Source organism: Hyla sarda, chromosome 5, assembly GCF_029499605.1.
Source record: "Hyla sarda isolate aHylSar1 chromosome 5, aHylSar1.hap1, whole genome shotgun sequence".
Taxonomy (NCBI): domain Eukaryota; kingdom Metazoa; phylum Chordata; class Amphibia; order Anura; family Hylidae; genus Hyla; species Hyla sarda.
In genome coordinates this window covers 356,670,567-356,695,929 of record NC_079193.1, presented here as the reverse complement: position 1 = coordinate 356,695,929, position 25,363 = coordinate 356,670,567, and the positions used below count along the sequence as shown (strand labels likewise).

The 25,363-nt window shown below is 48.2% G+C and overlaps 1 pseudogene; it reads right to left on the bottom strand.

The window, feature by feature from the left end:
• Window positions 1-2,302: 2,302 nt before the first annotated feature.
• Window positions 2,303-2,441, bottom strand: LOC130274646 (U2 spliceosomal RNA; annotated as a pseudogene).
• Between the last annotated feature and the right edge of the window lie 22,922 nt (window positions 2,442-25,363).

Below are 25,363 nucleotides of genomic sequence, written 5' to 3'. Positions count from 1 at the left end.
CTATTAACCAGTTTTTCCCAACCAGTGTGCCGCCAGCTGTTGCACAACTACAACTACCAGCATGCCCGGACAGCCGAAGGCTGTCCGGGCATGCTGGAAGTTGTAGTTCTGCAACAACTGAAGGCATACTGGTTGGGAACACTGCATTAGATTGTTGTCTGTTCCCATCTAAATTGCTTTTTGGGAAACATCTTATTGGTAATCAGTATCGGTCTTTAGAGTCTTGAAGGTCAATCTGACATTTCGGGTAATAAAACCAGATTTGGTCAAGATGTAGTACTTGGACTAAGGAGTATATATATATAATTATTACTAAGTATTGATGTGCTTGGCTTTTATAATGAATCGTCTCAACAGATAATTGAGACATCTTATGTTGGCACCCGATGCAGCATATTTGCGACAAATCCAGATTTCATGTAGATGATTTGTCAGTGTAAAATTTGCTGCAGGTTCTACACTCCTTAGGTCAGGTATACAGCATTACCATTTACTACCGCCGGCCGCACAGTGAATGGTGGTGCATAGCGCATCACTGTTTACTGTACTGGAATCTCTGCTCTGAACTTTCTGGGTTTCCCGCTTAAGAGCAGAAGTTGCACCCGATTTGGCACACCTACTGCTCTAGAGCTTTGTCTGAGCAGGAGGCATGCATTGCTGTGCATCACTAGTGATGAGCGGCATTGGCCATATTCGAATTCGCAATATTTTGTGAATATATGGACGAATATTCGTCCTATATTAGTGAATTTCACGTATTCGTTATATTCGTTGTGTATTCGCATATTTCAGTAAGAAAACAGTGAAGGGGGTGGGCAACATTATTATTGGTTGCTAGGGATGTTGATAACCTCTGACAAGTGTATTTGCATCAATCTCATTGGCCCACAAGCTAAAAGAAGGAATATGCGAATATGTGAAATATTCGCGCTCCACAGTCTCACACAGTAACTAGTATTGGAGCATTCTTTAGACCACAAGCTGGAAGCAGGGAGGGATGGTAATCACTGGGATGTGTTCTGTGAAAAAAAATTATGAATATTCGTAATTTCGAATATATATCGAATACATTCACAATATTCGCGAATTTGCGATATTCGCGATAAAAATTTGAAATGTGAATATTCGCGCCCAACACTATGCATCACCACTTAATTCTTTTGGGCCAGACACTAAGCAACGATCTGTATAGTTACCCGCTGGGATAAGTGCACTGCGCCCAGTCTAGCTGAGGACGGTTTAGTGGTGCACAGGATTGCGCATTGCCACTTAAATCCTTGGGGGGGGGGGGTTGTCAGACAGTAAGCAGCGATCTATATAGGTCTTTGCTTACTGTAGAGCACCAGAACAAGAACACCTGTCCAAATGAGGAGTATTTTGCTCCTTTAGGTAAACGTAACAGTTACCGCTTCCCGCTCCTGGCTGTGTTCTGACGTCTTCATCTGTAGTGCAGCCTTTAGCCCGATGGTCACTAAAGGCTGCTGTGCAGAATTTACAAGGCCAGACACAGCCAGGAACATGGAGAGGTGTGTATTACGCAAAAGTGGGAACCCAGTTTAACACTTACCCCTCCCTGTTCCTGGCTGTGTCCTTTTTAAAGAGCCGAGGAACGTGCTCTCGAATCACCCAAAGTGCAAGAAAAAGTGCAAACGTGTTACACAAAAAAAAACGTGCACAAAGTATGCGGTCTATCGCAAGCCCTTCTCCGATAGTAGAGAGGCCCCCCAAAAAAACCTTACCCTTCGCCTCCAGACCAAAAGATACCTGTGAGGCTCCAGGTTCGATGTCCCTTTTTGCCGAAGCTAATAAGGGACCGCAAATGCTCCCGGCATCCCCCTTGGCGTTAGCCAAGGTATCTGCCTGCAGAGCCGATAACGGTAGGTACCCTGCCAATGCAGGAGTACCCGGGGTGTTTGCAGGGAGGTGAGGAACCTAATGGCCACACACACCTCCCCTAGATCACCAGGAGGGACACCCAGAAGGGCTACCGCATCATGTCAAATCCTGTGGACACACAACACGCAAAAAGTGACACAGTGAGACAAAAAATAAATAAATAAGTGAATGTGTGCAGATATACTGCCCGGACATCTGGACGGATTTATAAAAAATTTCTCTGATCCTAGCCAGAAGGCCGGAATCAAGAAGTGAGTGCCACAAGGTAAAGAGTTCATGGTGCCCGTGCTTCCACTCAGTGAGTCTATCCTCCCAGTGAGTTTCGGCACCTCGGGGTCACCACTCTCCAAGGCACTAAAGTACCTCAGCTCTAGACCCTCTCAGCCCCATGGCGAGACCCGGAGGAAACAGGTCACACTGGGGCAGCCGTCGAGCTGATTCCTCAGAATCAGCCCCGGAATGCCCTGGTACACCCATCCCCTCCGGCATGAAACTGATAAGAACAGGTACTACACTTGATCTTAGCCAAAAGGCCGAGAAGCGCTGTTCCTGACTGTGTCCTGACTGATATCTTCTGCAAGGCAGCCTCAAGTGGGCAGCACCCAACAATTGTATATACCACAGGCCAATACTAAGCATGACCCAACAAGATGAGCGCACATCTGGAACAAATGTTTAGTATTCACATACAAGGGCAACAGCATGTGTAGTGCCATTCTTTGCTCTTAGTTTTATAAGTCAGATAACTGTACAATTGAAATCAAATCAGCAGGGTAAACTCTGTGCCAAAATGGAATCAGCAAAGAACCCTGGGAAATTTCAGCTCTGAATGCTGTCTGTGGATTTGAACTTCTACTTCTAGTAATTCTCCAAATGTTAGGAAACAACTGTAGCAGTGAAGCCACAGATTAGAGACCAGTGAAGATGTGTAGATGGGCCTAGATACAGGAAGGGGCATAGTTTGGTGACCCTTCATGGTTGGCCTGGAGAGCTGGATATGCCCACTAAACATTGTCTTCCTCTACAGCTACGTGACTTCCATCAATCTCTGATGACCTTAAGGGAATGGAGACAATCCATCATGTCACATACAACAATTCTTGCTCCTTTCAAGTAATATCATTATCTCGGGAACAATTTTTCCAGATTCTTTGGAAGTGTCCACAGGGCTTTCTCTGGGCCCATCTCTGATTGTTAACAGCTACGGATTCACATATTGTACTTTGGACTTTCAATGGTTCACATGTGTTACAGTGAAGACAAAGCATCTACTAGTTCAATGTAGCCAACGCTCATTACATTTTATGGTTCCATTTTTGATTCTAGTTAATTGCCAAGAAATGTAAGATATTTTGAGAAATTATAGAAATATTTTTAGCTGGTTTGAAAAATCTTTACAAAAATATTTTGATGTTCAATATCTTAAAGGGGTACTCCGCTGCTCAGCCTTTGGAACAAAATCTTCTGAATGCTTAGAGCCGGCGCCGGGAGCTCGTGACGTCATAGCCCAGCCCCTCATGATGTTATGCCCCGCCCCCTCAATGCAAGTCTATGGGAGGGGGCGTGACGGCTGTCACGCCCCCTCCCGTAGACTTGCATTGAGGGGCCGGGGCGTGACGTCATGAGGGATAGGGGTATGACGTCATCAGGGACAGGGCTATGATGTCATGAGGGACAGGGTTATGACGTCATGAGGGACGCGGCTATTACATCATGAGGGATGGGGCTCTGACGTCACAAGCTCCCGGCGCTGGCTCTAAGCATTTTGAATATTTTGTTCCAAACGCTGAGCAGCGGAGTACCCTTGTAAGCTGAAATAACAAATCAATATTGCAATAAATGATAAAGTAAGTAAGTTAAAAATAAATAAATGACTCATTTTGTAGGATGTCACTAGAGTAGGACGAATGTGGTACTGAATCTTGATAGCATGTTGTGATGGCCCAATGGATCTATTGGATATTTTCATGGAACCTTTGCATCTGACTGCTGGATTTCGCTGGGGCTGCTTAATGACCTTACAGGTGAAGGGTCAACTATAACAGGGAGCCTATGCAGATGACACTGCACAGTATGTACAGTACTGTATGATTTGAGCTGCATGGACTCCATGTCAAGGATGACCCTGCGACTGTGAGACTGTTAAACTACAGCAGCCCCATTAAGGCAGACCCCAGCCCTGGCCTCTTATTGAGAAACAGTCCCTATACTCCACACCCCAGTCCTGGCCTCTTATTGAGAAACAGTCCCTATACTCCAGACCCCAGCCCTGGCCTCTTATTGAGAAACAGTCCCTATACTCCAGACCCCAGCCCTGGCCCTTATTGAGAATCAGCCCCTATACTCCAGACCCCAGTCCTGGCCTCTTATTGAGAAACAGTCCCTGTACTCCACACCCCAGTCCTGGCCTCTTATTGAGAAACAGTCCCTATACTCCAGACCCCAGCCCTGGCCTCTTATTGAGAAACAGTCCCTGTACTCCAGACCCCAGCCCTGGCCTCTTATTGAGAAACAGTCCCTGTACTCCAGACCCCAACCCTGGCCTCTTATTGAGAAACAGTCCCTGTACTCCAGACCCCAGCCCTGGCCTCTTATTGAGAAACAGTCCTTGTACTCCAGACCCCAGCCCTGGCCTCTAACTGTGCGGCAGCCAAAATAATCCAGACCCCAGCCCTGGCCTCTTATTGAGAAACAGTCCCTGTACTCCAGACCCCAGTCCTAGTCTCTTATTGAGTAGCAGTCCCTGTACTCCAGACCCCAGCCCCTGCCTCTTATTGAGAAACAATCCCTGTACTCCAGACCCCAGCCCCTGCCTCTTATTGAGAAACAATCCCTGCACTCCAGACCCCAGCCCTGGCCTCTTATTGAGAAACAGTCCCTGTACTCCAGACCCCAGCCCTAGCCTCTTACTGTGCAGCAGCCACAATAATCCAGACCCCAGCCCTTGTCTCTTATTGAGAAACAGTCCCTGTACTCCAGACCCCAGCCCCTGCCTCTTATTGAGAAACAGTCTCTGTACTCCAGACCCCAGCCCCTGCCTCTTATTGAGAAACAGTCTCTGTACTCCAGACCCCAGCCCTGGCCTCTTATTGAGCAGCAGTCCCTGTACTCCAGACCCCAGCCCTGGCCTCTTATTGAGCAGCAGTCCATGTACTCCAGACCCCAGTCCTAGTCTCTTATTGAGTAGCAGTCCCTGTACTCCAGACCCCAGCCCTAGTCTCTTATTGAATAGCAGTCCCTGTACTCCAGACCCCAGTCCTAGTCTCTTATTGAGTAGCATTCCCTGTACTCCAGACCCCAGCCCTAGTCTCTTATTGAGCAGCAGTCCCTGTACTCCAGACCCCAGCCCTAGCCTCTTATTGAGCAGCAGTCCCTGTACTCCAGACCCCAGCCCTGGCCTCTTATTGAGCAGCAGTCCCTGTACTCCAGACCCTGTCCTAGTCTCTTATTGAGTAGCAGTCCCTGTACTCCAGACCCCAGCCCTAGTCTCTTATTGAGTAGCAGTCCCTGTACTCCAGACCCCAGCCCTAGCCTCTTATTGAGCAGCAGTCCCTGTACTCCAGACCCCAGTCCTAGTCTCTTATTGAGTAGCAGTCCCTGTACTCCAGACCCCAGCCCTAGTCTCTTATTGAGTATCACTCCCTGTACTCCAGACCCCAGCCCTAGTCTCTTATTGAGCAGCAGTCCCTGTACTCCAGACCCCAGCCCTAGTCTCTTATTGAGTAGCAGTCCCTGTTCTCCAGACCCCAGCCCTAGTGTCTTATTGAGCAGCAGTCCCTGTACTCCAGACCCCAGCCCTAGTGTCTTATTGAGCAGCAGTCCCTGTACTCCAGACCCCAGCCCTAGTGTCTTATTGAGCAGCAGTCCCTGTACTCCAGACCCCAGTCCTAGCCTCTTATTGAGCAGCAGTCCCTGTACTCCAGACCCCAGCCCTAGTCTCTTATTTGAGCAGCAGTCCCTGTACTCCAGACCCCAGCCCTGGCCTCTTATTGAGCAGCAGTCCCTGTACTCCAGACCCCAGCCCTGGCCTCTTATTGAGCAGCAGTCCCTGTACTCCAGACCCCAGCCCTGGCCTCTTATTGAGCAGCAGTCCCTGTACTCCAGACCCCAGCCCTAGCATCTTATTAAGCAGCAGTCCCTGTACTCCAGACCCCAGTCCTAGTCTCTTATTGAGTAGCAGTCCCTGTACTCCAGACCCCAGCCCTAGTCTCTTATTGAGTAGCAGTCCCTGTACTCCAGACCCCAGCCCTAGTCTCTTATTGAATAGCAGTCCCTGTACTCCAGACCCCAGTCCTAGTCTCTTATTGAGTAGCATTCCCTGTACTCCAGACCCAAGCCCTAGTCTCTTATTGAGCAGCAGTCCCTGTACTCCAGACCCCAGCCCTAGCCTCTTATTGAGCAGCAGTCCCTGTACTCCAGACCCCAGCCCTGGCCTCTTATTGAGCAGCAGTCCCTGTACTCCAGACCCTGTCCTAGTCTCTTATTGAGTAGCAGTCCCTGTACTCCAGACCCCAGCCCTAGTCTCTTATTGAGTAGCAGTCCCTGTACTCCAGACCCCAACCCTGGCCTCTTATTGAGAAACAGTCCCTGTACTCCAGACCCCAGCCCTGGCCTCTTATTGAGAAACAGTCCTTGTACTCCAGACCCCAGCCCTGGCCTCTTACTGTGCGGCAGCCACAATAATCCAGACCCCAGCCCTGGCCTCTTATTGAGAAACAGTCCCTGTACTCCAGACCCCAGCCCCTGCCTCTTATTGAGAAACAATCCCTGTACTCCAGACCCCAGCCCTGGCCTCTTATTGAGAAACAGTCCCTGTACTCCAGACCCCAGTCCTAGTCTCTTATTGAGTAGCAGTCCCTGTACTCCAGACCCCAGCCCCTGCCTCTTATTGAGAAACAATCCCTGTACTCCAGACCCCAGCCCCTGCCTCTTATTGAGAAACAATCCCTGTACTCCAGACCCCAGCCCTGGCCTCTTATTGAGAAACAGTCCCTGTACTCCAGACCCCAGCCCTAGCCTCTTACTGTGCAGCAGCCACAATAATCCAGACCCCAGCCCTTGTCTCTTATTGAGAAACAGTCCCTGTACTCCAGACCCCAGCCCCTGCCTCTTATTGAGAAACAGTCTCTGTACTCCAGACCCCAGCCCCTGCCTCTTATTGAGAAACAGTCTCTGTACTCCAGACCCCAGCCCTGGCCTCTTATTGAGCAGCAGTCCCTGTACTCCAGACCCCAGCCCTGGCCTCTTATTGAGCAGCAGTCCATGTACTCCAGACCCCAGTCCTAGTCTCTTATTGAGTAGCAGTCCCTGTACTCCAGACCCCAGCCCTAGTCTCTTATTGAATAGCAGTCCCTGTACTCCAGACCCCAGTCCTAGTCTCTTATTGAGTAGCATTCCCTGTACTCCAGACCCCAGCCCTAGTCTCTTATTGAGCAGCAGTCCCTGTACTCCAGACCCCAGCCCTAGCCTCTTATTGAGCAGCAGTCCCTGTACTCCAGACCCCAGCCCTGGCCTCTTATTGAGCAGCAGTCCCTGTACTCCAGACCCTGTCCTAGTCTCTTATTGAGTAGCAGTCCCTGTACTCCAGACCCCAGCCCTAGTCTCTTATTGAGTAGCAGTCCCTGTACTCCAGACCCCAGCCCTAGCCTCTTATTGAGCAGCAGTCCCTGTACTCCAGACCCCAGTCCTAGTCTCTTATTGAGTAGCAGTCCCTGTACTCCAGACCCCAGCCCTAGTCTCTTATTGAGTATCACTCCCTGTACTCCAGACCCCAGCCCTAGTCTCTTATTGAGCAGCAGTCCCTGTACTCCAGACCCCAGCCCTAGTCTCTTATTGAGTAGCAGTCCCTGTTCTCCAGACCCCAGCCCTAGTGTCTTATTGAGCAGCAGTCCCTGTACTCCAGACCCCAGCCCTAGTGTCTTATTGAGCAGCAGTCCCTGTACTCCAGACCCCAGCCCTAGTGTCTTATTGAGCAGCAGTCCCTGTACTCCAGACCCCAGTCCTAGCCTCTTATTGAGCAGCAGTCCCTGTACTCCAGACCCCAGCCCTAGTCTCTTATTTGAGCAGCAGTCCCTGTACTCCAGACCCCAGCCCTGGCCTCTTATTGAGCAGCAGTCCCTGTACTCCAGACCCCAGCCCTGGCCTCTTATTGAGCAGCAGTCCCTGTACTCCAGACCCCAGCCCTGGCCTCTTATTGAGCAGCAGTCCCTGTACTCCAGACCCCAGCCCTAGCATCTTATTAAGCAGCAGTCCCTGTACTCCAGACCCCAGTCCTAGTCTCTTATTGAGTAGCAGTCCCTGTACTCCAGACCCCAGCCCTAGTCTCTTATTGAGTAGCAGTCCCTGTACTCCAGACCCCAGCCCTAGTCTCTTATTGAATAGCAGTCCCTGTACTCCAGACCCCAGTCCTAGTCTCTTATTGAGTAGCATTCCCTGTACTCCAGACCCAAGCCCTAGTCTCTTATTGAGCAGCAGTCCCTGTACTCCAGACCCCAGCCCTAGCCTCTTATTGAGCAGCAGTCCCTGTACTCCAGACCCCAGCCCTGGCCTCTTATTGAGCAGCAGTCCCTGTACTCCAGACCCTGTCCTAGTCTCTTATTGAGTAGCAGTCCCTGTACTCCAGACCCCAGCCCTAGTCTCTTATTGAGTAGCAGTCCCTGTACTCCAGACCCCAACCCTGGCCTCTTATTGAGAAACAGTCCCTGTACTCCAGACCCCAGCCCTGGCCTCTTATTGAGAAACAGTCCTTGTACTCCAGACCCCAGCCCTGGCCTCTTACTGTGCGGCAGCCACAATAATCCAGACCCCAGCCCTGGCCTCTTATTGAGAAACAGTCCCTGTACTCCAGACCCCAGCCCCTGCCTCTTATTGAGAAACAATCCCTGTACTCCAGACCCCAGCCCTGGCCTCTTATTGAGAAACAGTCCCTATACTCCAGACCCCAGCCCTGGCCTCTTATTGAGAAACAGTCCCTGTACTCCAGACCCCAGCCCTAGCCTCTTACTGTGCAGCAGCCACAATTATCCAGACCCCAGCCCTAGTCTCTTATTGAGAAACAGTCCCTGTACTCCAGCCCCCAGCCCCTGCCTCTTATTGAGAAACAGTCTCTGTACTCCAGACCCCAGCCCCTGCCTCTTATTGAGAAACAGTCTCTGTACTCCAGACCCCAGCCCTGGCCTCTTATTGAGCAGCAGTCCCTGTACTCCAGACCCCAGCCCTGGCCTCTTATTGAGCAGCAGTCCATGTACTCCAGACCCCAGTCCTAGTCTCTTATTGAGTAGCAGTCCCTGTACTCCAGACCCCAGCCCTAGTCTCTTATTGAATAGCAGTCCCTGTACTCCAGACCCCAGTCCTAGTCTCTTATTGAGCAGCAGTCCCTGTACTCCAGACCCCAGCCCTAGCCTCTTATTGAGCAGCAGTCCCTGTACTCCAGACCCCAGCCCTGGCCTCTTATTGAGCAGCAGTCCCTGTACTCCAGACCCTGTCCTAGTCTCTTATTGAGTAGCAGTCCCTGTACTCCAGACCCCAGCCCTAGCCTCTTATTGAGCAGCAGTCCCTGTACTCCAGACCCCAGTCCTAGTCTCTTATTGAGTAGCAGTCCCTGTACTCCAGACCCCAGCCCTAGTCTCTTATTGAGTATCACTCCCTGTACTCCAGACCCCAGCCCTAGTCTCTTATTGAGCAGCAGTCCCTGTTCTCCAGACCCCAGCCCTAGCCTCTTATTGAGCAGCAGTCCCTGTACTCCAGACCCCAGCCCTAGCCTCTTATTAAGCAGCAGTCCCTGTACTCCAGACCCCAGTCCTAGTCTCTTATTGAGTAGCAGTCCCTGTACTCCAGACCCCAGCCCTAGTCTCTTATTGAGTAGCAGTCCCTGTTCTCCAGACCCCAGCCCTAGTGTCTTATTGAGCAGCAGTCCCTGTACTCCAGACCCCAGCCCTAGTGTCTTATTGAGCAGCAGTCCCTGTACTCCAGACCCCAGCCCTAGTGTCTTATTGAGCAGCAGTCCCTGTACTCCAGACCCCAGCCCTAGTGTCTTATTGAGCAGCAGTCCCTGTACTCCAGACCCCAGCCCTAGCCTCTTATTGAGCAGCAGTCCCTGTACTCCAGACCCCAGTCCTAGTCTCTTATTGAGTAGCAGTCCCTGTACTCCAGACCCCAGCCCTAGTCTCTTATTGAGCAGCAGTCCCTGTTCTCCAGACCCCAGCCCTAGCCTCTTATTGAGCAGCAGTCCCTGTACTCCAGACCCCAGCCCTAGCCTCTTATTAAGCAGCAGTCCCTGTACTCCAGACCCCAGTCCTAGTCTCTTATTGAGTAGCAGTCCCTGTACTCCAGACCCCAGCCCTAGTCTCTTATTGAGTAGCAGTCCCTGTTCTCCAGACCCCAGCCCTAGTGTCTTATTGAGCAGCAGTCCCTGTACTCCAGACCCCAGCCCTAGTGTCTTATTGAGCAGCAGTCCCTGTACTCCAGACCCCAGCCCTAGTGTCTTATTGAGCAGCAGTCCCTGTACTCCAGACCCCAGTCCTAGCCTCTTATTGAGCAGCAGTCCCTGTACTCCAGACCCCAGCCCTAGTCTCTTATTGAGCAGCAGTCCCTGTACTCCAGACCCCAGCCCTGGCCTCTTATTGAGCAGCAGTCCCTGTACTCCAGACCCCAGCCCTGGCCTCTTATTGAGCAGCAGTCCCTGTACTCCAGACCCCAGCCCTGGCCTCTTATTGAGCAGCAGTCCCTGTACTCCAGACCCCAGCCCTAGCATCTTATTAAGCAGCAGTCCCTGTACTCCAGACCCCAGTCCTAGTCTCTTATTGAGTAGCAGTCCCTGTACTCCAGACCCCAGCCCTAGTCTCTTATTGAGTAGCAGTCCCTGTACTCCAGACCCCAGCCCTAGTCTCTTATTGAATAGCAGTCCCTGTACTCCAGACCCCAGTCCTAGTCTCTTATTGAGTAGCATTCCCTGTACTCCAGACCCCAGCCCTAGTCTCTTATTGAGCAGCAGTCCCTGTACTCCAGACCCCAGCCCTAGCCTCTTATTGAGCAGCAGTCCCTGTACTCCAGACCCCAGCCCTGGCCTCTTATTGAGCAGCAGTCCCTGTACTCCAGACCCTGTCCTAGTCTCTTATTGAGTAGCAGTCCCTGTACTCCAGACCCCAGCCCTAGTCTCTTATTGAGTAGCAGTCCCTGTACTCCAGACCCCAGCCCTAGCCTCTTATTGAGCAGCAGTCCCTGTACTCCAGACCCCAGTCCTAGTCTCTTATTGAGTAGCAGTCCCTGTACTCCAGACCCCAGCCCTAGTCTCTTATTGAGTAGCAGTCCCTGTACTCCAAACCCCAGCCCTAGTCTCTTATTGAGTATCACTCCCTGTACTCCAGACCCCAGCCCTAGTGTCTTATTGAGCAGCAGTCCCTGTACTCCAGACCCCAGCCCTAGCCTCTTATTGAGCAGCAGTCCCTGTACTCCAGACCCCAGCCCTAGCCTCTTATTGAGCAGCAATCCCTGTACTCCAGACCCCAGTCCTAGTCTCTTATTGAGTAGCAGTCCCTGTACTCCAGACCCCAGCCCTAGTCTCTTATTGAGTAGCAGTCCCTGTACTCCAGACCCCAGCCCTAGTCTCTTATTGAATAGCAGTTCCTGTACTCCAGACCCCAGTCCTAGTCTCTTATTGAGTAGCATTCCCTGTACTCCAGACCCCAGCCCTAGTCTCTTATTGAGCAGCAGTCCCTGTACTCCAGACCCCAGCCCTAGCCTCTTATTGAGCAGCAGTCCCTGTACTCCAGACCCCAGCCCTGGCCTCTTATTGAGCAGCAGTCCCTGTACTCCAGACCCTGTCCTAGTCTCTTATTGAGTAGCAGTCCCTGTACTCCAGACCCCAGCCCTAGCCTCTTATTGAGCAGCAATCCCTGTACTCCAGACCCCAGTCCTAGTCTCTTATTGAGTAGCAGTCCCTGTACTACAGACCCCAGCCCTAGTCTCTTATTGAGTAGCAGTCCCTGTACTCCAGACCCCAGCCCTAGTCTCTTATTGAGTATCACTCCCTGTACTCCAGACCCCAGCCCTAGTCTCTTATTGAGTATCACTCCCTGTACTCCAGACCCCAGCCCTAGTGTCTTATTGAGCAGCAGTCCCTGTACTCCAGACCCCAGCCCTAGCCTCTTATTGAGCAGCAATCCCTGTACTCCAGACCCCAGCCCTAGCCTCTTATTAAGCAGCAGTCCCTGTACTCCAGACCCCAGTCCTAGTCTCTTATTGAGTAGCAGTCCCTGTACTCCAGACCCCAGCCCTAGTCTCTTATTGAGTAGCAGTCCCTGTTCTCCAGACCCCAGCCCTAGTGTCTTATTGAGCAGCAGTCCCTGTACTCCAGACCCCAGCTCTAGTGTCTTATTGAGCAGCAGTCCCTGTACTCCAGACCCCAGCCCTAGTGTCTTATTGAGCAGCAGTCCCTGTACTCCAGACCCCAGTCCTAGCCTCTTATTGAGCAGCAGTCCCTGTACTCCAGACCCCAGCCCTAGTCTCTTATTGAGCAGCAGTCCCTGTACTCCAGACCCCAGCCCTGGCCTCTTATTGAGCAGCAGTCCCTGTACTCCAGACCCCAGCCCTGGCCTCTTATTGAGCAGCAGTCCCTGTACTCCAGACCCCAGCCCTGGCCTCTTATTGAGCAGCAGTCCCTGTACTCCAGACCCCAGCCCTAGCATCTTATTAAGCAGCAGTCCCTGTACTCCAGACCCCAGTCCTAGTCTCTTATTGAGTAGCAGTCCCTGTACTCCAGACCCCAGCCCTAGTCTCTTATTGAGCAGCAGTCCCTGTTCTCCAGACCCCAGCCCTAGTCTCTTATTGAGTATCACTCCCTGTACTCCAGACCCCAGCCCTAGCCTCTTATTGAGCAGCAGTCCCTGTACTCCAGACCCCAGCCCTAGCCTCTTATTGAGCAGCAATCCCTGTACTCCAGACCCCAGCCCTAGCCTCTTATTAAGCAGCAGTCCCTGTACTCCAGACCCCAGTCCTAGTCTCTTATTGAGTAGCAGTCCCTGTACTCCAGACCCCAGCCCTAGTCTCTTATTGAGTAGCAGTCCCTGTTCTCCAGACCCCAGCCCTAGTGTCTTATTGAGCAGCAGTCCCTGTACTCCAGACCCCAGCCCTAGTGTCTTATTGAGCAGCAGTCCCTGTACTCCAGACCCCAGCCCTAGTGTCTTATTGAGCAGCAGTCCCTGTACTCCAGACCCCAGTCCTAGCCTCTTATTGAGCAGCAGTCCCTGTACTCCAGACCCCAGCCCTAGTCTCTTATTGAGCAGCAGTCCCTGTACTCCAGACCCCAGCCCTGGCCTCTTATTGAGCAGCAGTCCCTGTTCTCCAGACCCCAGCCCTAGCCTCTTATTGAGCAGCAGTCCCTGTACTCCAGACCCCAGCCCTGGCCTCTTATTGAGCAGCAGTCCCTGTACTCCAGACCCCAGCCCTGGCCTCTTATTGAGCAGCAGTCCCTGTACTCCAGACCCCAGCCCTAGCATCTTATTAAGCAGCAGTCCCTGTACTCCAGACCCCAGTCCTAGTCTCTTATTGAGTAGCAGTCCCTGTACTCCAGACCCCAGCCCTAGTCTCTTATTGAGCAGCAGTCCCTGTTCTCCAGACCCCAGCCCTAGCCTCTTATTGAGCAGCAGTCCCTGTACTCCAGACCCCAGCCCTAACCTCTTATTGAGTAGCAGTCCCTGTTCTCCAGACCCCAGCCCTAGTCTCTTATTGAGCAGCAGTCCCTGTACTCCAGACCCCAGCCCTAGTCTCTTATTGAGCAGCAGTCCCTGTACTCCAGACCCCAGCCCTAGCATCTTATTGAGCAGCAGTCCCTGTACTCCAGACCTCAGCCCTAGTGTCTTATTGAGTAGCAGTCCCTGTTCTCCAGACCCCAGCCCTAGTCTCTTATTGAGCAGCAGTCCCTGTACTCCAGACCCCAGCCCTAGCCTCGTATTGAGCAGCAGTCCCTGTACTCCAGACCCCAGCCCTAGCCTCTTATTAAGCAGCAGTCCCTGTACTCCAGACCCCAGCCCTAGCATCTTATTAAGCAGCAGTCCCTGTACTCCAGACCCCAGTCCTAGTCTCTTATTGAGTAGCAGTCCCTGTACTCCAGACCCCAGCCCTAGTCTCTTATTGAGTAGCAGTCCCTGTTCTCCAGCCCCCAGCCCTAGTGTCTTATTGAGCAGCAGTCCCTGTACTCCAGACCCCAGCCCTAGTGTCTTATTGAGCAGCAGTCCCTGTACTCCAGACCCCAGTCCTAGCCTCTTATTGAGCAGCAGTCCCTGTACTCCAGACCCCAGCCCTAGTCTCTTATTGAGCAGCAGTCCCTGTACTCCAGACCCCAGTCCTGGCCTCTTATTGAGAAGCAGTCCCTGTACTCCAGACCCCAGTCCTAGCCTCTTACTTTGGAGCTCCCACCACAGTAATCCAGACCCCAGCCCCAGCTCCCTATTGGGTGGCAGCCCATGTAATCCAGTCCCGGGCTTCTTATTAGGCTGCAGACCCAAATGTCCAGACCTCAGCCCCTCCCATTTACTGTAAGTAGCCCAAATAATCCAGCCCTCCAGCCCTCTGCTCTTGCTGCTGTTCTCTCTGAGCCGATCCTGTTGCACAGTGCTTGCGGGGTTTGTGGTAGGTGTGTGCACTGTCTGCTCAACCAATCAACACCTGTGGCAGGTGAAGTATAGGTAAGTATACATTTTTTTAAGTTTTCATCCAGACTGAACACATACAAAAAAATAAAATAAAAAAAATAAACAAACTTGAAATTCTCCTTTAAAAGACTTATTTTTTATTTCTGGTTTCCTTTGTATTATTTAGACCTTTTAACCCCTTAAGGACTGAGCCCTTTTTCACCTTAAGGACTCGGCCATTTTTTGCAAATCTGACCACTGTCACTTTAAACATTAATAACTCTGGAATGCTTTTAGTTATCATTCTGATTCCGAGATTGTTTTTTCGTGACATATTCTACTTTAACGTAGTGGTAAAAATTTTTGGTAACTTGCATCCTTTCTTGGTGAAAAATCCCAAAATTTGATGAAAAATTTGAAAATTTTGCATTTTTCTAACTTTGAAGCTCTCTGCTTGTAAGGAAAATGGATATTCAAAATAATTTTTTTTTTATTCACATATACAATATGTCTACTTTATGTTTGCATCATAAAATTGATGAGTTTTTACTTTTGGAAGACATCAGAGGGCTTCAAAGTTCCGCAGCAATTTTCCAATTTTTCACAAAATTTTGAAACTCTTTTCAGGGACCAGTTCAGGTTTGAAGTGGATTTGAAGGGTCTTCATATTAGAAATACCCCATAAATGACCCCATTATAAAAACTGCACCCCCGAAAGTATTCAAAATGACATTCAGTAAGCGTTTTAACCCTTTACGGGTTTCACATAGCAGCAAAGTGAAGGAGAAAATACACAATCTTCATTTTTTACACTCGCTTGTTCTTGTAGACCCAATTTTTGAATTTTTGCAAGGGGTAAAAAGGAGAAAATTTTTACTTGTATTTGAAACCCAATTTCTCTCGAGTAAGGACATACCTCATATGTCTATGTTAATTGTTCGGCGGGCGCAGTAGAGGGCTCAGAAGGGAAGGAGCGTCAAATGGTTTTTGGGGGGCATGTCACCTTTAGGAAGCCCCTATGGTGCCAGGACAGCAAAAAACCCCACATGGCATACCATTTTGGAAACTAGACCCCTCGGGGAACGTAACAAGGGGTAATGTGAACCTTAATACCCCACAGGTGATTCACGACTTTTGCATATGTAAAAAAAAATAAAAAATAAATTACCTAAAATGCTTGGTTTCCCTAAAGTTTTAAATTTTTAAAAAGGGTAATAGCAGAAAATACACCCCAAAATTTGAAGCCCAATTTCTCCCGATTCAGAAAACACCCCATATGGGGGTGAAAAGTGCTCTGCTGGCGCACTACAGGTCTCAGAAAAGAAGGAGTCACATTTGGCTTTTTTGAAGGAAATTTTGCTCTGGGGGCATGCCGCATTTAGGAAGCCCCTATGGTGCCAGGACAGCAAAAAAAAAACACATGGCATACCATTTTGGAAACTAGACCCCTCGGGGAACGTAACAAGGGGTAAAGTGAACCTTAATACCCTACAGGTGTTTCACGACTTTTGCATATGTAAAAAAATAAATAAAAAATTTACCTAAAATGTTTGGTTTCCCAAAAAATTTACATTTATACAAAGGGTTAAAGCAGAAAATACCCCCCAAAATTTGAATCCCAATTTCTCCCGATTCAGAAAATACCCCATATGGGGGTGAAAAGTGCTCTGTTGGCGCACTACAGGTCTCAGAAGAGAAGGAGTCACATTTGGCTTTTTGAAAGCAAATTTTGCTCTGGGGGCATGCCGCATTTAGGAAGCCCCTATGGTGCCAGGACCGCAAAAAATACCCACATGGCATACCATTTTGGAAACTAGACCCCTCGGGGAACGTAACAAGGGGTTAAGTGAACCTTAATAGCCCACAGGCGTTTCACGACTATTGCATATGTAAAAAAAATAAAAAAAATTTTACCTAAAATGCTTCTTTTCCCAAAAACTTTACATTTTTAAAAAGGGTAAAAGCAGAAAATACCCCCCAAAATTTGAAGCCCAATTTCTCCCGAGTACGGCGATACCCCATATGTGACCCTTAACTGTTGCCTTGAAATACGAAAGGGCTCCAAAGTGAGAGCGCCATGCGCATTTGAGGCCTAAATTAGGGATTGCATAGGGGTGGACATAGGGGTATTCTACGCCAGTGATTCCCAAACAGGGTGCCTGCAGCTGTTGCAAAACTCCCAGCATGCCTGGACAGTCAACGGCTGTCCGACAATACTGGGAGTTGTTGTTTTGCAACAGCTGGAGGCTCCGTTTTGGAAACCATGGCGTACCAGATGTTTTTCATTTTTATTGGGGAGGGGAGGGGGGCTGTGTAGGGGTATGTGTATATGTAGTGTTTTTTACTTTTTATTTTATTTTTTGTGTTAGTGTAGTGTAGTGTTTTTAGGGTACAGTCGCACGGGCGGGGGGTTCACAGTAGTTTCTCGCTGGCAGTTTGAGCTGTTGCAGAAAATTTGCTGCAGCTCAAACTTGCAGCCCGATACTTACTGTAAGCCTCCGCCCATGTGAGTGTACCCTGTACGTTCACATTGGGGGGGACATCCAGCTGTTGCAAAACTAAAACTCCCAGCATGCGCTGACAGACTGTACATGCTGAGAGTTTTAGTTTTGCAACAGCTGTAGGCACACTGGTTATGTATCACGGAGTTTGTGACCTTACTCAGTGTTTCAAAACCAGTGTGCCTCCAGCTGTTGCAAAACTACAACTCCCAGCATGTACCGTGCATGGTGTAAGGTGACTGCTGGGAGTTGTAGTTTGCAACTGCTGGAGGCACACCGGTCGTGAAACACTGAGTTAGGTAAAAAAAAAAACTCTAAGTTTCACAACCAGTGTGCCTTCAGCTGTTGCAAAACTACAACTCTCAGCAGTCACCGACAGCCAACGGGCATGCTGGGAGTTGTAGTTATGCAACCAGCAGATGCACCACTACAACTCCCAGCATGCACTTTAGCTGTTTGTGCAAGCTGGGAGTTGTAGTTATACAACAGCTGAAGGTACACTTTTCCATAGAAATAATGTGCCTCCAGCTGTTGCAAAACCATAAGTCCCAGCATGCCCATAAGGGAATGCTGGGAGTTGTGGTGGTCTGCCTCCTGCTGTTGCATAACTACAGCTCCCAGCATGCCCTTTTTGCATGCTGGGAGCTGTTGCTAAGCAACAGCAGGAGGCTGTAACTCACCTCCTGCTGTTGCTTCATCGCTGGACTGTCCCTCGCCGCCGCCGCTGCTCCTGGGGCCCCGATCCCAACATGGACGCCGGGGATCGGGGTCTCCAGCACCCGGGGTCGTCTTCCCGCACCCGCTCACGCCCTCCGGAAGAGGGGCGGAGCGGGTGCGGGAGTGTCACCTGCAGCAGGCGCCCTGATTGGTCGGCCGGTAATCCGGCCGATGAATCAGGGCGATCGTGAGGTGGCACCAGTGCCACCTCACCCCTGCAGGCTCTGGCTGTTCGGGGCCGTCAGAGACGGCCCCGAACAGCCAGTAATTCCGGGTCACCGGGTCACTGGAGACCCGATTGACCCGGAATCGCCGCAGATCGCTGGATCTGCGGCGATCGCCGACATGGGGGGGCATAATGACCCCCCTGGGCGATATGCCGCGATGCCTGCTGAACGATTTCAGCAGGCATCCGGCTCCGGTCCCCAACCGGCTAGCGGTGGGGGCCGGAATTCCCACGGGCGTATGGATACGCCCTGCGTCCTTAAGAGGTTAAAGGTTATTTATCAATGCACCTATCACATAACTGTACTGAAAACCACGGCGTTCATCTTGATGTCTAAAGACCTTTTAATTGGTGTGTATTGCTTTGGAATGCTTTGTGTATTTCTGAAAACACGAATAACAATGCCAAAGCATGCACCATGTTGGAGAATATAGCACACAGTGAACTATTTCCACAGGATGGTACAAAATTATTATTGGGCGCCACTCTAAGTCTCTTAAAGGGGTACTCCGGTGGAATTTTTTTTTTAAATCAACTGGTGCCAGAAAGTTAAACTGATTTGTAAATGACTTCTATTAAAAAAAATCTTTACCCTTCCAGTATTTTTTAGCAGCTGTATGCTACAGAGGAAATTCTTTTCTTTTTTACATTATATTTTGTCTTGTCCACATTGATCTCTGCTGACACCTCTGTCCGTATCAGGAACTGTCCAGAGCAGGATAGGTTTGCTATGGGGATTTTTCCTGCTCTGAACAGTTCCTGATACGGGCAGCAGGTGTCAGCAGAGAGCACTGTGGACAAGAAAAAAAAAGAAATTCAAAAAGAAAAGAATTTCCTCTGTAGCATACAGCTGCTAAAAAGTACTGAAGTCATTAACAAATCTGATTAACTTTCTGGCACCAGATGATTAAAAAAAAAATGTTTTTCACTGGAGTACCCCTTTAAGATGTTCTGCTCTAGTGATTATAGAACTAAGAATTCAAGAAATGTGTCTTTGAGTCATTTTTCTATCATGCCCAACAACGGAATTTAAAGGGGTTACCCAGGAAAAAATGTATATAAATATATATATATATATATATATATATATATATATATATATATATATGTGTATATATATATATATATATATATATATATATATATATATATATATATATGTATGTTTATATAATCTGGCTCCAGAAAGTTAAACAGATTTGTAAATTACTTCTAATAAAAAATCTTCATCCTTTCAGTACTTACGAACTTCTGAAGTTGAGTTGTTCTTTTCTGTCTAAGTTCTCTCTGATGACTAGTGTTGCTCGTGTTGCTATATTTGTGAATATAGCACTATATATTTGCAATTACGAATATTCTTTTTGTTTTTTTTTCACAGTACACATCACAGTGATCATCCCTCTCTGCTTCCAGCTTGTGTGATGTAAAGAAGGCTCTAATACTACTGTGTGAGACTGGCGTGCGAATTTACGCATATGCGAAAATAAAACGTGAATATTACGAATATGCAAATTTAGCGAATATATGACGAATATTCGTCTATATATTCGCGAAATATCGCAAATTTGAATATGGCCTATGCCGCTCAACACTACTGATGACACGTGTCTTGGAAACTGTCCAGAGTAGAAGCAAATCCCCATAGCAAACCTCTTCTACTCTGTGCAGTTCCCGAGACAAGCAGAGATGTCAGCAGAGAGCACTGTTGCCAGACAGAAAACAACAACTCAACTTCAGCAGCTGATAATTATTGAAAGGATTAAGATTTTTTAATAGAAGTAATTTACAAATCTGTTTAACTTTCTGGAGCCAGTTGATATAAAAAAACTATATCCTGGAATACCCCTTTAAAAGGGTACTCTGCTGCTCAGCGTTTGGAACAAACTGTTCCGAATGCTGGAGCTGGCACCAGGAGCTCGTGATGTCATAACCCCGCCCCCTCATGATGTCACGCCCCATGCCCTCCATCACACCCCACTCCCTCAATGCCGTCACGCTCCCTCCCAAAGACTTGCACTGAGGGGGCGGGGCTATGACATCACGCGCTCCAGGCGCTGGCTCCAGCATTCTGAACAGTTTGTTCCAAACGCTGAGCAGCGGAGTACCCCTTTAATACATTTTTATAGTGTAGTGTAGCACTTGGCATGAGTGGGTGTAGTTGGAAGGCCAGGTCTTGTCCCCGTAGTGACGCCGCCCTTTTTGATGGCTGCAAATTTGCCGCCTACACCACATGATACCTATAAATGGAACGCACCCCTTGCACGGTTTCCACCAGTTGGTGTACATGGGTGACCTTCCTTTTTTTAATCTTTTTGTATGTAATGCTGTAATCTTTTCTTTAATTGTTATTAAGTTGTTTATTAGTGATGAGCGGCATTGCATATATTCAAATTCGGGATATTTTGCGAATATATATAGACGAATATTCGTCATATATTCGCGAATTTCGCGTATTCATTATAATGGCATATTCGCGTATTCTAGGTAGAGAACAGTAGAAAATATTTGCATCATTCTAATTGGCCCACAGGTGAAAAGTAAGAATATGCGAATATTCACATATGCAAATATGCGCATAGGCGGAAAAAAAGCGAATATTCGCAATTTCATATATATATAGCGAATATATTCGCAATATTCGCGAATTAGCAAATTTGTGATATTCGCGAAAAAAATTCGAAATGCGAATATTCGCGCCCAACACTATTGTTTATGTTTTAGTAAAATAAGATTGCTTTCTTTTACTGATATTATTACAGTATATTAATTCCCAGTAAGCATTATCTCTGTAATAACTGCTAATTAATGTCATTTTTTTTTTTTATTGCAATAAAAAAACTTAAAAAAAAGTCAAGGGGACAGAAAGTCTCAGGTTAATATCTTTACAACTTTAATTGTGTATAATGCTTTACATATACAACTTTTGTATACAGGCTCAATGTCATTTACAACAAACAGTACAGGGACTGATGGCCTCTCCAGGCAGGTGGTGTTAGCTAGGCCTCTCCTTTACTCCTTGGTTTGGGCGGATGTCTCCCTAAAGTAGCTGGTCCCAGGTAAAAGGGGTACTCCGCTGCTCAGCGTTTGGAACAAACTAATCAGAACGCTGGAGCCGGCGCCGGGAGGTCGTGATGTCATAGCCCCGCCCCCTCATGACGTCACACCCCGCCCTCTCAATGCAGGTCTATGGGAGGGGGCGTGACGCCCCCTCCCATAGACTTGCATTGAGAGGGCGGGGCATGATGGCATGAGGGGGCAGGGCTATGACATCACGAGCTCCCGGCGCCGGCTCCAGCGTTCAGATCAACTGGCTCCAGAAAGTTAAACAGATTTGTAAATGACTTCTATTAAAATATCCTTAATCCTTTCAGTACTTATGAGCTGCTAAAGTTGAGTTGTTCTTTTCTGTCTAACTGCTCTCTGAGGACACCTGTCTCGGGAACTGTCCAGAGTAGAAGCAAATCCCCATAGCAAACCTCTTCTACTCTGTGCAGTTCCCGAGACAAGCAGAGATGTCAGCAGAGAGCACTGTTGTCAGACAGAAAAAAAACAACTCAACTTCAGCAGCTGATAATTATTGGAAGGATTAAGATTTTTTAATAGAAGTAATCTGTTTAACTTTCTGGAGCCAATTGATATATAAAATAATTTTTCTTCCTGGAATACCCCTTTAACTACAGTAACGCTGTTCACCTGTGTTGGCAGCAGAGAGCAGAAAGTGAATGTGAATGTAATGTTAATAGGTTCAACACCTCTTTACCACCTGCCATTGCCTAGTTACATTCAACATGTTGAGTTTTACATACAGCACAACACATTCAGGTGATGCTTCATCAAACCTTATGAAATATATATATATATATATATATATATATATATATATATATATATATTGTATCCCTTTAACTAAAGGTTTCACTGCTTTCCTGTCCTTAAAGGGGTACTCCGGTGAAAACCTTTTTTCTTTTAAATCAACTAGTGCCAGAAAGTTAAACAAATTAGTAAATTACTTCTATTAAAAATCTTAATCCTTCCTGTACTTATTAGCTGCTGAATACTACAGAGGACATTCTTTTCTTTTTGGAATTCTCTCTGATAACATCACGAGCACAGTGCTCTTTGCTGATGTCATTTTAATAATAATAATAACTCTTTATTCATTGTTATCCTTAGTGGGATTTGAACCCAAGGCCCCAGCACTGCAAGGCAGCAGTGCTAACCACTGAGCCACCATGCTGCCCTTAGCACACATCTGCTATGCACGGTTGCTAAAATGGACAGAGATGTCAGCAGAGAGCACTGTGGTTGTGATGTCATCAGTGTTCCAAAAAGAAAGGAATTTCCTATGTAGCATTTAGCAGCTAATAAGTACTGGAAGGATTAAGATTTTTTAATAGAAGTAATTTACAAATATGTTTAACTTCCTGGCACCAGTTGATTTAAAAGAAAAAAGGTTTTCACCGGAGTACCCCTTTAAAGGGGTACTCCACCCTCAGACTTCTTACCCCTTTAAGCAGTTTCCTCCTCCCATAGTCAACATTTAAAGAAAAAAGTAAGTTTGCACTTTCCTACAAAATAATGCAGAACAGATGGAGACTATTATAAGATAATATTTCGGTGGGGACAGGGAAAAAAAAAAAGTTGAGCTATTCATCTGGTCTGTGGCAATGGTTTGCTGATTTATACTAGGTGACGGTAAATGATTTTGTGGTGAGTGACAAGGTCCTCACTGGCGGTGACCGGTATCTGATAGCGGATGATGGACGCGGTTCTTTAGGCCGGGACCTCCACAGCTCTCAGAACTTTATGGTAACTTGAACTTTCTCTGGTAATTGTTTATATAATTGTGAACTGGTTTAATGATGTCAGGTTTAGTCAGCGAGTGCCCGATAATGGCTGACAGGAGCAGATTAGAAGAAGCAGGAACACTAGAGGATGACTGACAGCCGCTGACTATTTCATCTGTTTGTCCTGACATAAACATTGGAGCCGCCTCTGACAAGTGAAGTATTTTTAAACAAGCAGATTACAGCTCCGCAGCCACCGAGCGCGGGATCCTCCGCTACGCAGGCCATGTGAAAAAACACTGAATAAATGATTCTCTTATTCAGAGGCGAACTGACGCCTGCAAATAGGGGAAATATAAATATTATAAACATACAAATAAATAGAATCTGACTATAATAAACACAAATATATGTCTGACTATAATACACTGCTCAAAAAATAAAGATAACACATCCTAGATCTGAATGAATGAACTAATCGTATGAAATACTTTCACCTTTACATAGCTGAATGTTCTGACAACAAAATCACACAGAAATTATCAATGGAAATCAAATTTATCAACCCATGGAGGTCTGGATATGGAGTCACACTCAAAATCAAAGTGGAAAACCGCACTACAGGCTGATCCAACTTTATGTAATGTCCTTAAAACAAGTCACAATGAGGCTCAGTAGTGTGTGTGGCCTCCACGTGCCCGTATGACCTCCCTACAATGCCTGGGCATGCTCCTGATGAGGTGGAGGATGGTCTCCTGAGGGATGTCCTCCCAGACCTGGACTAAAGCATCCGCCAACTCCTGGACAGTCTGTGGTGGATGGAGCGAGACATGATGTCCCAGATGTGCTCAACCGGATTCAGGTCTGGGGAACGGGCGGGCCAGTCCATAGCATCAATGCCTTCATCTTGCAGGAACTGCTGACGCACTCCAGCCACATGAGGTCTAAAATTTGTCTTGTATTAGGAGGAACCTAGGGCAAACCGCACCAGCATATGGTCTCACAAGGGGTCTGAGGATCTCATTTCGGTACCTATTGGCAGTCAGGCTACTTCTGGCAAGCACATGGAGGGCTGTGCGGCCCCCCAAAGAAATGCCACCCCACACCATTACTAACCCACTGCCAAACCGGTCATGCTGGAGGATGTTGCAGGCAGCAGAATGTTCTCCAAGGCGTCTCCAGACTCTGTCACGTCTGTCACATGTGCTCGGTGTGAACCTGCTTTAATCTGTGAACAGCACAGGGTGCCAGTGGCGAATTCGCCAATCTTGGTGTTCTCTGGTAAATGCCAAATGTCCTGCACAGTGTTGGGCTGTAAGGACAACCCCCACCTGTGGACATGGGGCCCTCATACAACCTTCATGGAATCTGTTTCTGACCATTTGACTGAACACATGCACAGTGGGGGGTAAAAACTTCCCCTGTAAGGCCCTACTCTCGCATTATTAATTTCCTTCTTGGCAAGTGTTACTCGCCCTGAAAAGGGTGTCCCCACACAGGAACCTCTCCATATTTACACCTACAGACACTGCCATTTCCCAGGGTTATTAGGTGGAAATAGGGAGAGGTTCCTATGTGGGGCCGCACTTTTTAAGACGAGTAACGCTTTCCTCAAAATATTGGAAGGGAACAACGTATTGTCCATTGTAACAGGTGGGGGTAAAAACTTCCCCTGTAAGGCCCTACTCTCACCCTATTAATTTCCTTCTTGGCAATTGTTACTCACCCTAAAAAGGGCGGCTCACACAGGAAACTCTCTATTTCCACCTAAAAACCCTGTGAAATGGCAGTGTTTGTAGTGGGAAAGAGGGAAAGGTTCCTGTGTGGCGCTGGCCTTTTTAGGGCGAGTAACACTTGCCAAGAAGGGAATTAACAATGCGAGAGTAGGGCCTTACAGGAGAAGTTTTTACCCCCACCGGTTCCAATGGACAATACGTTGTTCCCTTCCACCTTTTCGAGGTCTTTGGATCACATCAATACTTCTTGTTGTAGGTGGTACATGGTGTTTTTTGCACAACTTTCCTTTTGTTTCTGGCTGATCCATGCCTGATTCATCTTCACAAACGTCAGTCTCTCCACATTTTTAGTGGACAGACGAGTTCTCCTTGGGGTTACTATGGCCCCCGCCACACTAAACACCCGCTCTGATGGCACAATACTGGCCAGGCAGAACAGCTTTTCCAGAGAAAACTCTGCTAGTTGCGGCCACAAATCAATTTTGGCTGCCCAGAAGTCCAACGGGTCTTCAAGGTGTGTTGGCAGGGTCATGTCAAGGTATGCCACCACCTGCTGGTTCAGGTCCTGCTCCAGGTCTACCTGCTGCTGATGAGTTGCTTCACTGTGCGGGTGAAGAAAAGTACTCATCAGCGACCATAGACTCAGGCTGCTGCTGATGGAGCTGGTACTGCTCCTGCCATCACCCCTTCTGCACCCTGCTCCCAAGTTCGATCTGCTTCATCATCATTGAGTTGTGTCTGCACGTCACTGATGTCCTCGTCAGGTTCCTCAACTGTGTCTGCTTCAGGAGCCTGAACGCTTGCAACACCGCCTCCCACGTCACTCTCCTCATCACTACTTGCCCGCCTAGCGGAAGAAGCAGTAGATGTC